At 35.5% G+C, this 11,927-nt stretch overlaps 1 pseudogene across 1 annotated transcript; it reads left to right on the top strand.

Moving 5' to 3' along the window:
- The first annotated feature begins 934 nt into the window (after positions 1 to 934).
- Positions 935 to 1,786, top strand: LOC104659036 (annotated as a pseudogene). The gene has a single exon (XR_747532.2). The product of XR_747532.2 is annotated as a 60S ribosomal protein L7 pseudogene (transcript).
- Positions 1,787 to 11,927: the final 10,141 nt, after the last annotated feature.

Genomic DNA, 11,927 nt, shown 5'->3' with positions numbered 1-11,927 from the left:
CACCATATAATGTGGTTCTATTTCTGAACTTTGATTCAGTTCCATTGATATATGTGTTTATCTTCATATCCATTACCACGCTGTCTTAATTACTGTAGATTTAAAACAATTTTGGAAATTAGGAGATATTTGTTCTCCAAGCATTTTTTTTTTCATAATTGTTCTGGTTATTTTAGGTCCTTTGTAATTCTATATAATTTTAAAAATCAGTTTATGGATGCCTACAAAAACAGCTTGCTTATATTTTTTTCTAAAAGTTGAAAAAAAAAAAAAGCATTTGCATTGTTATTAATGAGAACTGCAAAACGTTTGAGATTTTATTCTGCTTACATGCTGATAAGTTAGCCTGCTACATTTTCATAAAAACTAGCAGAGTCATGGGGCTCTTGGGTTAGAGACTGAATATTATTGCGTCAGTAGTAGTGACCAACACATCATTATACTGTTTCCCTGAGCCAAAATTCTCACCTTCCATCTTCCCCTCCAGAGAAATACGTTATTCTTCTCACCCTGTAATGTAAACAAATCTGCACCAGGGAGAGACATTTTTATTTTCTAAGAGTGCCTGATATACAAATATACTTGAAAAGGTGTTCCAGATTAAATTACGAATGAACGCCTTTGAAAATTTGCAGAAATAAGAGAGCCATGGAGAATTGTCTCCCCAAAACTATGGCCATGGAAATATTTACCAAGGTAGGACAAAATATTTTTTCTGGACGTTGTATAAGCTTCTTTACAAACTTTTATTAGAATTACTGCTCTGTACCATGATGGCTCACAATATCAAGGGTAATCAGAATCTTATCTTTTGTTCTACCAATTTCTCAAAGTTATGCGATTTTTTGTTCGTATTTGAAAAATAAGTTATGCGATTTTTTGTTCATATTTGAAAAATGACTTTTTAGATAGTTTTTAAAAATGTATTTTGCCGCTCTCTTTTTTCCGGTTGGAACCACGGAGGGTGCAGAAGAGAAGAAGAAGAAGGTTCCTGCTGTGCCAGAAACCCTTAAGAAAAAGCGAAGGAATTTCGCAGAGCTGAAGGTCAAGCGCCTGAGAAAGAAGTTTGCCCAAAAGATGCTTCGAAAGGCAAGGAGGAAGTTTATCTATGAAAAAGCGAAGCACTATCACAAGGAGTATAGGCAGATGTACAGAACTGAAATTCGAATGGCGAGGATGGCAAGAAAAGCTGGCAACTTCTATGTACCTGCTGAACCCAAATTGGCGTTTGTCATCAGGATCAGAGGTATCAATGGCGTGAGCCCAAAGGTCCGAAAGGTATTGCAGCTTCTTCGCCTTCGTCAAATCTTCAATGGAACCTTTGTGAAGCTCAACAAGGCTTCGATTAACATGCTGAGGATTGTAGAACCATATATTGCATGGGGGTACCCCAATCTGAAGTCAGTAAATGAGCTAATCTACAAGCGTGGTTATGGCAAAATCAATAAGAAGCGAATTGCTTTGACAGATAACGCTTTGATTGCGCGATCTCTTAGTAAATATGGCATCATCTGCATGGAGGATCTGATTCATGAGATCTATACTGTTGGAAAACGCTTCAAAGAGGCAAATAACTTCCTGTGGCCCTTCAAATTATCTTCTCCACGAGGTGGAATGAAGAAAAAGACCACCCATTTTGTAGAAGGTGGAGATGCTGGCAACAGGGAGGACCAGATCAACAGGCTTATTAGAAGAATGAACTAAGGTGTCTACCATGATTATTTTTCGAGTCTCCTCAGCTTAATAAACAGTACCTGCTCTCAAAATGAAAAAAAAAAAAAAAAAAAAAAAAAAAAAAAAAAAAATGTATTTTGCCAAAAGGTTTATTTGCCTTTGTGTTTTCTGTTGAGAAAAGAGGAATATGCCTTTTTATGGGCTTCAACACAGGGTAGTGAAGTGATGGTTAGAAAGAGTTCAACAAATAATGTTAAGGGATATAAGGTTCCTTATGGATCACGCCTGTAATCCCAGCACCTTGGGAGGTCGAGGCGGGCGGATCACAAGGTCAGGAGATCAAGACCATCCTGGCTAACACGATGAAACTCCGTCTCTACTAAAAAGACAAAAAATAAGACGGGCGTGGTGGTGGGTGCCTGTAGTCCCAACTATTCGGGAGGTTGAGGTAGGAGAATAGCGTGAACCCGGGAGGCAGAGCTTGCAGTGAGCAGAGATCGCACCACTGCACTCCAGCCTGGGCAACAGAGCCAGACTCCATCTCAAAAAAAAAAAAAAAAAAAAAAAGTTTCCTTTAATATCTATACCAAGATGGAGGCATTGGATATTTAGAGCTGTGAAATTTTCCTATAAAATCATGCAACTGATACTGATGCCACTCCTCCAAAACTGGTTAGGCAGAAGAAACTTGCATCCATTCTTGTTCTCATGACACCTTTTTATTGTTCTGGTGTTTCTGAAGGTAAGCCTGGCAATTTACAAGGGTTGTCGCTAGGACAAATCACATAGATATTCAAGTAACTTCTTTAGATAGAGTGTGAAAACAATTAACTATTTCTTTCATGGGTGAGAAAGTCTTTATGTTGCTCTTGCACTTGATTAATACTCTGGATGGTAATATAAATTTCTGTTTTCTCTTTTAGATCTTCCCTGATTAATTGGATTTGCTCTTTACATTGCGTTTACCTTCATGTGTTTCCATCATGTTCTGTCCTTTGGGATATTTCTTGGACTTTATCTTTGAAATCTTCTTTTATTATTTCTTAAAATTCAGCAGTAATGTCTTCAGTTTCTAAGAATTCCTTCATGTTCTCATTTTTTTTTTAGTCAGCAAAGTTTATTTTTGTTTTCTGGATGCATATTCCTTTTGTTTCTCTCTGAGGCAGGGTGTTAGGTTGAAGGGCAAGTTGAAAGAAGAGGATCTTTATCCTTATTTTCAAAATATGAGTAATCCTATTTTAGGATAAATTTAGGGTTTTCCATGTTTAGGCAGTAGAAGAGTTTGAGTTTCGATCCACAAAGAATCACAGTATTTATAGATATCATGGAAGGTTTTCTGAATCCCTTTGTACCTGGTGAAGAAGCAGAAAAGTTTGCCAGTGATGTTGACTAGAAAGTCTGAAAGTTTCCTTGCTAGGTACAAAGTGACTTTGGAGCTACTTCATGTAGGGCAAACAGTTTAGGCTATAAATCAAAAAGTAGGCATTCATGGTGTTCCTACCAAAAATACTTAACTTGAACATAATCATGTGTAAACATCAGACAAACCCAAACTGAAAGACATTTTATGAAATGAATCCTTTATACTTTTTAAATATCAATGTCACGAAAGACAAAGAAGGACTGAAGAACTGCTGCGTATTAAAGGATACTTAAAAAGACTTAACGGTAAAGGTGATGTCCTGACTAGATTGTTTTTCCTTTTGTTATAAAGAACACTTATAGGAATTTCACAAAATTGTAATAATGCCATTACATTAAACAAGAATATTATACCAATCTTAATTAACTGATTTTGATAATCTTATTTTGCGTATGTAAGAGAGTATCCTTGATTTTAAGAAATATACTGCGAAGTATTTTGGGTAAAGGGAAATAATGTGTGCACCTTACTGTGAAATAATTCAGAAAAGTAATGATATTCTTTCCTCTACAAACACAGAGGAAACAATAAAGCAAATACATTAAAATATTAACTTTTGGAAAATCTAAGGGTAAATATATAGGAATTTTGGTGTAATTCTTGCAACTTTTCTACACATCTGGAATTATTTGAAAACCAAAAGTCAATAAGGAAGCAATTCAATGACTGATGTCAGAAAAATCTTGGAAGACTGCAAGAAGCAAATCAATAGAGGGGATCTAAGGACTTGAATGAGCCAAGTGAGTAGAGACCCTGAGTTCACCAACCACTACTTCAGCAGGGAGTGGGTGAGTGCAACATGACAAGTGGATAGAGCCACCTGCTTCATAGTCCAGGAAAAAAATAGAATGAGCACAAGATCCCACAAGTTAATAAATCCTTGTCTCCTTCTTATGCCTAGAAATTCCTCAGATACTATTTGGGAGACCATAAATGAGAAAACATGAAACTGGAATAGATTTAGCATGAGCTTGAAGGTCATAATTTTAAACTAAAAAGAGGTTATTACATGCTAACATCTAAGTTCTTATCACCCAGCAATATATTCCCAATGAGTGGAAAGCATTTGAAGAATATTATCTCAAGTATAGCAAACAAAAAAGTTGGCAGGGCACAGTAGCTCATGCCTATAATCCCAGCACTTTGGGAGGTCAAGGTGGGAGGATCCCTTGAGGACAGGACTTCAAGACCAGTCTGGACAACATAGCAAGGTCCCGTCGGTGCAAAACGTTTTAAAAATTCAGGTGTGGTGGTGTGTGCCTCTAATCCTACCTACTTGGGAGGCTGACGCAGGAGGATTATTTGAGCCCAGGAGATTGAGGCTGCAGGGAGCTATCTTGGCACTACTGCACTCCAACCTAAGTGACAGATTGAGACCCTGCCTCAAAACAACAACTACAACCAAAAATGAAAGAAAAAGAAAGCAAAGAAGTCACAATTTCTCCGCACATCAGTGTATAGTTTAAAATGTGTTATCCCACTCTACAAATTAAAATATTTTCTTCTGTTCCTGAATCACGGTTTCACCTTGGGTAAAGGTCTTTGTTGGTTTACTTGGACTTTGCATTTTATGCTATTTGTGTTCCTGAAATGCCTGCTGATTTTGGCTGATCATTCGTATTTAAAAACAAATTCGCTACATATGTCAAAAGTATAATAAAGTTGCAGTTATGTAGGATGAATAAATCTAGGGATTTATAGCATATCAGGATTATAGTTAATAATACTATACTGCATATTGATAATTTTCCAGGAGAGTTTATTTTAGGTGCTCTTACCAACACACGCACATACATATATAATATAATCATTCAACTATATATAGTTAAATGATTATTGCAGTAAATTAACATATCCATTATTTCAGCTAGTTACCTCTTTATCTATATATATATATTATATATCTATAAACCCTCTTTATATATACACATATAGATATGTTAATTTACCATAATAATCATTTAACTATGTATATGTATATCATAATATGCATTACATAATATATAAACTATGTATGTTTATAGTATGATATACATATACATAGTTAAATGATTATTATAGTATATTGAGTACTCATATTGTATACCTTAAATATATATAATAAAAATTTAAAAATATTAATAAGAAAACAAATTCATTGGTTTGCTCATTTAGATAGCTAATGTGGGTCTTGTTCTAGATCATTAAATTCCTGGGAGGTCATGTTGTAAGCTTTGTGAATAGAAATTGGGGTATGTTGAGAGATAGCCTTTGTTTTCAAGTAAATAATCAGGTAGCTGGTCAGCAAGAAGCATAGTCCTCCAAATGCTAAAATGAGTAGAAATTTATTCTGGGCACCAACACAACCCTCCTCATCTCAATGGGACAAATTCTTATACACCACATAAGCAGAATTAAAAACAAAAATCACATAATCATCTCAATGGACACAGAAAAACCACTTGACAAAATCCAGAATCCTTTTATGATTGAAATATTCAGAAAAATTGGCATGGAAGGGACATACTTTAAGGTAATAAAAAACCATCTATGACAAACTCACAGCCAACATTATACAAAACAGGGAAAAGTTGAAGGCCTCCTGACCAGATACATGTGTCGTAGCCTCTGCTTTGCATCAGATAGTATTTCAGGTATTTGGAATACACAGATGAATAGGACTTATTCTTTGATTTATTTTCAAAAGGAAACATAAATGTAAATAAACTAATTAAATATAATGGGACCTGTTCTAAAATATAGTAAAAAGAAATGCACATTTCCCTGTGGAAATACAGAGGCAGACAGTCTAACTCACCTTGTACTGTGAGGCAGCTGGGCCCTGAGTGACATGTCAGGCATGTCCTGACTATGCATAGTGTTCAGCAGATGAGAAGACAAAGAGGAGGTGGTAAAACACTTATGGAAGTATGTTCACCAAGACTTACTATAAAGTTACATTAATCAAGAGAGTGTGGTATTGATGAAAGATTAGACAAATAGATTAATGGAACAGAATAGAGAGCCTAGAAATAGACTCATATAAAACAACAGATCCCTGACAAAGGAGCAAAGGCAATACAGTGGAGAAAAGATACTCTTTCAACAAATAATACTGAAACAAATGGAAATCCACATGCAAAAAAATATTGAACCTAGACCTAGATCTTATACCCTTCACAAAAGAACAGCAAATACAAAAGCCTTGAAGACACAGTACGACTTACGGGTTTGAAGAAAATAAAGAAACAGGATAACCAAGGGGCATAAAGTCATAGAGGTAACAGGGTCTCATATAATGTAGGACATTACAAATACTTTGATGGTTTCTCTGGGTAAGAGAAAAGAGTGTAGAGCCAAAAAAATGTATAATTTAATTTGAGACAAATAAGATAACTCTTGATGTTAATTATACAGGATGTGGCACAAGGGGTGGTGGGTAGAAGCTAATGACAGGAAGAGAAATACCAAATAGCCAGTTCCTATAGTAATACAGAAGCAAGAGGATGGTGGTGTGGTCCAGAGATGTTGTCATGAAAATTTTAAGAAATGGTTGGGATCTGGATGTATTTTGAAAACACAGCCAGTGAGATTTTCTGATTTAATGTGGAGTGTTAGAGAAAGAAAGGAGCCAAGGACACCACCAAAGTTTTGGGTCAAGCAACTAGAGTAATGGAGCTCTCATTTACTGAGTTGAGAAAGTTGAAGAGAAAAATAGAGTGATTTTTGAGGGAAGTCACATGCCAGGAGCTCATTCCTAGCCATGTTAAATTAGAAGTACCTATATGCCATCTAAGTGGGGATGCAAAATAAGCAGACTATATGAACCTGAAGTTCAGAGGAGATTTTTGTGCTAGAGAAGAAATTGAGAGCTACCAGCACTTAGACAGTATTTAAAACATATTGTGGATGAAATTACCTAGAGAGTAAATATAAATAGTAAAAGATTAATGCCAAGGACAAATCCTGTAGTACTCCAGAGTTTAAAAACTGGAGAAATGGAGAAGAAATTGCAAATGAGACTCAGTTGGACTAGCTTGAGGGGTAAAGGCAAAACTAGGTGGTTGACTTCATAGTTTTGGAAGCTATATTAGTCAGGGTTCCCTAGAGAACCAGAACCAATAGAGTGGTGTGTGTGTGTATGTGCATGTGAAATTGACTCATGTGATTGTAGAGGCTGGCAAGTCCAAAATCTGCAGGATAGGCTGCAGGCTGTAGACCCAAGGAAGTGTTGATGTTGCAGTTCAAGTTCGATGGCAGTCTGATGGGAGTATTTTTTATTCTTTGGGGGGCTTTAGTCTTTTATCTCGTAAGGTCTTCAACTGATTGGATGTGGCCCACCAGAATTATGCAAAGTGATTTGCTTTACTAAAAGTCTACTTGTTTAAATGTTAATTTTATCTGAAAACATTTTTTATAGTGACATCCAGGCTGGTGTTTGACCAAATACCTGGATACTGTGGCCTAACCAATATGACACATAAAATTAACCATTACAAAAACCAAGTAAAAAGTAAGTTTCAAAGACAAGAGATCAAGTTTTAATCAAGTGCTGCAACAGGTACAATAAGATGAGAATTTGACCATAACTGGTCATTAGAATTAGCAAAACAATGCCACGAGGTATCTCAGGTGGCATCGAAGGTCATGCCTAATTGAAGTAAATTCAAAGGTGAGTGGAAGGAGAGACATTGAACACAGTAGGAATAAACCATTCTTTCACGGAGTTTTGCTTTAAAGATAGGGAGATAAATGATATGGTAGCTTGATTGAGTGATAAGGTTAAGAGAAGGTTTTTTAAATATATATAGGAGAAACAACAATATGTTTAAATGCTGATAAGAATGATCTAGTAGAGAGGATGTGGGAAAGAAAAGGCAGAAATGTAATACCTTGAATAATTGAAAGAGGAGAGATTTCTATAGATGTGAAAGGCTAAAACATACACAGGAGTATGAACTGTTCCTCAAAGTAGGTGGGAATTTGAGGATATGGGTGTAGAGGCAGGTCAGAATGGTGGTGTGGTGGCAGGAGATTATCAAAGTTCTCTTCTGATGATTTCTATTTCTCATAAAATAGGGCAGTCCGTGTCCTGTTCTCATGGGTGTGCAACCCATGCAATTGCAAAAGTCTCCTTGCTCAGAAAGATCCATTATTTATTTTAATTATCTGATGTCATGAAATTATTAGCATTTTATCTTTGAATGTGTGTTTTGTGAAATCCATTGAGACAAGGGAATCTGAGTCTAAACAGAGATGTACACAACATATGCATCTGCTCTTTCTTGCCACTTCATTCACATATAGCACTACCAATGGCCTTGAGCACACAATTCCAATGAACCCACAATATGTGGGAGTTCATCAAGACTCAAAGCAAGTACAAGGTAAACCAGTCTATGACTGAGTAAGCCTGGGGCATTGAGGTCCCAAAAAGTCACACTTTCAGTTAGTACAAGAACTTGCTTCCAATTCAAAAAATAGTAATGTTTCAAGAAAACACAAATGATCAAGAAGCCCTACTAGTGTCATGGGATTGTTTGCAATTCATTGGATAAATGCTTGAGGGAATAGATCCTCCATTCTTCATGATATGCTTATTTCACATTGCATGCCTGTATCAAAACAGCTCATGTACCTCATAAATATATACACCTATTATGTATGGACAAAAATTAAAAATTAAAAAAATTGTTGGGTGCAAAAAAAAGGAAGTGCTGTTATATCTCTTCTCATTCATCTTACCTTTCAGTTTTAGCTGACTATTTATACCGAAAATGATGACATAAAAAGAAGGGGGAAGACAAAGTAACCTACAGTTCTATTTCCTTTCCACCCTTATTCATCAATATGTTGAAGGTAGAGAGTTTAGGTAGAACATGCACACATCAAGAAGTAAAAGTAAATAGTTGAGTTACTTTTGTGCAGCATATCTACTAGTCTGTCAAGAAAAAAATACATTTACATATATAAGCTACATAATATGAATTGTGTGAGTTTGGTTAATATGCTTATGGGTTAAATGTTCTTATAAATGCATGTAAAACTGAAATTCCACAATATAAAGATGAATCGTAGAATCCATACTAGCACCTTAAATGTTTAATTTTTCTTTGCTTAGAGAATCATTAAATACTAAATTTAAAAATGATATGATATTTTGAGAAGGAGAGAGTCTGTGGAAGCAAACAGCGCTATATTTTAGTGCCTTTAATAGCACTTTTTCTGCTTTTAAAACAAGAGACCCTGTATTTTTATTTTGCACCAAGACTTACAAATTATGTAGTCAGTTCTGAAATAGCAAGCAAATAATCATCTGAGAATGAGGATGAAAGGAGATTTTGGAAGTTTAAGAAAAGAACAACTGTGAAGCAATTCTCTAGTTGAAGGGAAGCATGAATAAGAAAAGCAAAATAATATATGATGACTGGGCATCATTAAGGAACCATTTGAGGCTAATGATCATGATTATAAAGAGTGGCCAGTCAGCATAATTGTGGGCTTTTTTCCAGACATATTCATTTGTGCGGCTGCAGGCAGAGGGCAAGGAGGCTGAGTGTATGTGAAACAGAGCAAAATGATTATAATAATTGGCTCTGGAATTTAATCTGAGTAAGGGTGGAAGTGAGTAAAGGGCTAAGGGATATTGTCAAGTTATAGAATAAGATATGTCTTGCATTTTGAAGGATTGTTGGAGCTGGGTTACTAGAGGGAGTGAGTCGGAAAAAGAAGAAGTAGGTGTGATGTTGAAATTAAGGAGGAAGGTTGCATGAGTCATTGATCAAGACAAACAGTAGGGTATGATTATGCGGATGTATGCCTGTGGTAGAGTAAAGGAGATAGGTTGCTGAGAGATTTGAATCATGGAAGCATCTTTATGGACAGGGAAATCTCCAAGAGTTATGATAAGAGTGATATTAGAGAGAATAATAGTGAATCCAGTGCTCATGTCAAAGAAGAAGGAATAGTGACCCGAAGGGAGTGGTAGATGTCTGCAATAAAGAGACATGATGATAGATGAATGACATAGAAACATGAGATTCGGATTAGAGAGGATGGAGAGAAAAGTATCTGGAGGCAACAATAGTGAGGAAAGCGGATGATGGGAGGCAGGTAGGGAAAAACCTATGATTATTTGATAAGATCACATAGAAAATAGTCACAGTAGAAATCTGGTTTTAGGTTAGAGAAAAAAAGGTGAAGACTGTTCACTGAAAATGCTGGAGATATAAAGGTTTATCTTCATAATTGACATGGAATTTCAGAGAGTCCAGGGAAAAGATTTTCGAAGATGGCGAGCAGTGGGAGTTGAGGTCAGAAAAGATAATGTACAGAATCTAAAGGAATTAAATTTCTAAGGGAAAAGAAATCGTGTGGGAGAATAGGGCTTCTTATAGTAAGTAACCACACAAAAAAAGAAAAATACAATCATACCTAAGAAAAATAGTGTTCGCAAAGTTGTCAGCATTACAGACAGAGAGGAGTAGGGGTTAGCAACGTTCTCCTGCTCATGGAGGTTCAAGTTCTGTAGAGAAAAAGTCTTATTACTGGTTACCTCTCTAATTACAGTTGGAATATGTGTGGATTTATAAAGACCTGCTTGCTGAGAGAAATGACAAGTAGTTTTGTTAAGCAAGCATTAATTAAATGTGTGGGAGTGAAAGAAGTTAAAATTTTGAAGGTAGAGCCACATTTTAAAGGAATTTCGATTTCAGCCCATGTATAAAGAGGAATTTTTGGTAGGCCTAGCCTGCAATAATAGAAAGAGACTGTGATAAGAAAGAACTGAAACTCAGTTCTTTCGCTACGTGACCTTTGGCAAGACACTTGTATATTTTCAGCTTTAATTTTCGCACCTTAATAAAAAGCAACACTTGTTCATAGAATCAAATGAAATTATATACAATATACCTATTATTTATTTTATATTTATTTAGCTTTGCAGAGACATTCTCATATTGATTTTATAATAGTAACTCTTAAAGAAGGTGACTGTTCTAGACCAGACCAAAGAAGAAGAGAACTTATTCTAAGAGAAAACAAAGGAAGACCAATGAGGCAAAGGGTGTTTAGGAGGTGAAGTCCCATTAACTAAACCTTAAGTGTAGCCAATTGGATATTTAATTTATTAAAGAAGGCCAAGGTAAATTCAAAGACTCTACTTTGTGGTTTTGAAGAATCACAGAAGAGATACAAGTAAATATAAAGATTACTAGAATATTTGGGGCATTTTATTTTTTTATTTTTTAAATTTATTTTTAATTGACAAATAATAATTATATATATTTATGGGGTACATTGTGATGGTCTAATGTGTGTTATCAATGTAGAATGATTAAATCAGACTAATTAGGAAATACATCACCTCACGTATTTATCAGTTTTTTTGGTGAAAATATTTAAAATCTATTCTTTTAGCAATTTTGAAATATACGATGAATTGTTTATTTATAGTCACTATTCTGTGCCATAGACCAGTAAGGCTTATTCCTCCTCTCTAACCGAAATTTTCCCTTTGATCAATATCTCCTATTTCTCCATCTTCTCTCCATTCTCCAGCATCTGGCAATCATCTACTCTCTACTTCTACAAGTTCAACTTTTTTGCATTCCATATATAGGCTAGATGCAGCATTTTTTCTTTTTGTGCCTGGCTTAGCACAATCACTTATCACAATGTGTTGCAGGTGTATCCAAGTTGTTGCAAATGGTAGGATTTCCACCTCCCTTTTAAAGGCTGAATAGTATTCAAAATTCAGTATATGTATATGCCACATTTTCTTTATCCGTTCACCTGATGATGAACACATAGGTTGCTTTCATATCTTGGCTATTGTGAATAATGCTGGGAT

The sequence above is a fragment of the Rhinopithecus roxellana genome, chromosome 4 (genome assembly GCF_007565055.1).
Source record: "Rhinopithecus roxellana isolate Shanxi Qingling chromosome 4, ASM756505v1, whole genome shotgun sequence".
Classification (NCBI taxonomy): domain Eukaryota; kingdom Metazoa; phylum Chordata; class Mammalia; order Primates; family Cercopithecidae; genus Rhinopithecus; species Rhinopithecus roxellana.
Note: the sequence above shows the minus strand (reverse complement) of the source record. Positions and strands in the feature narration are given on the sequence as shown.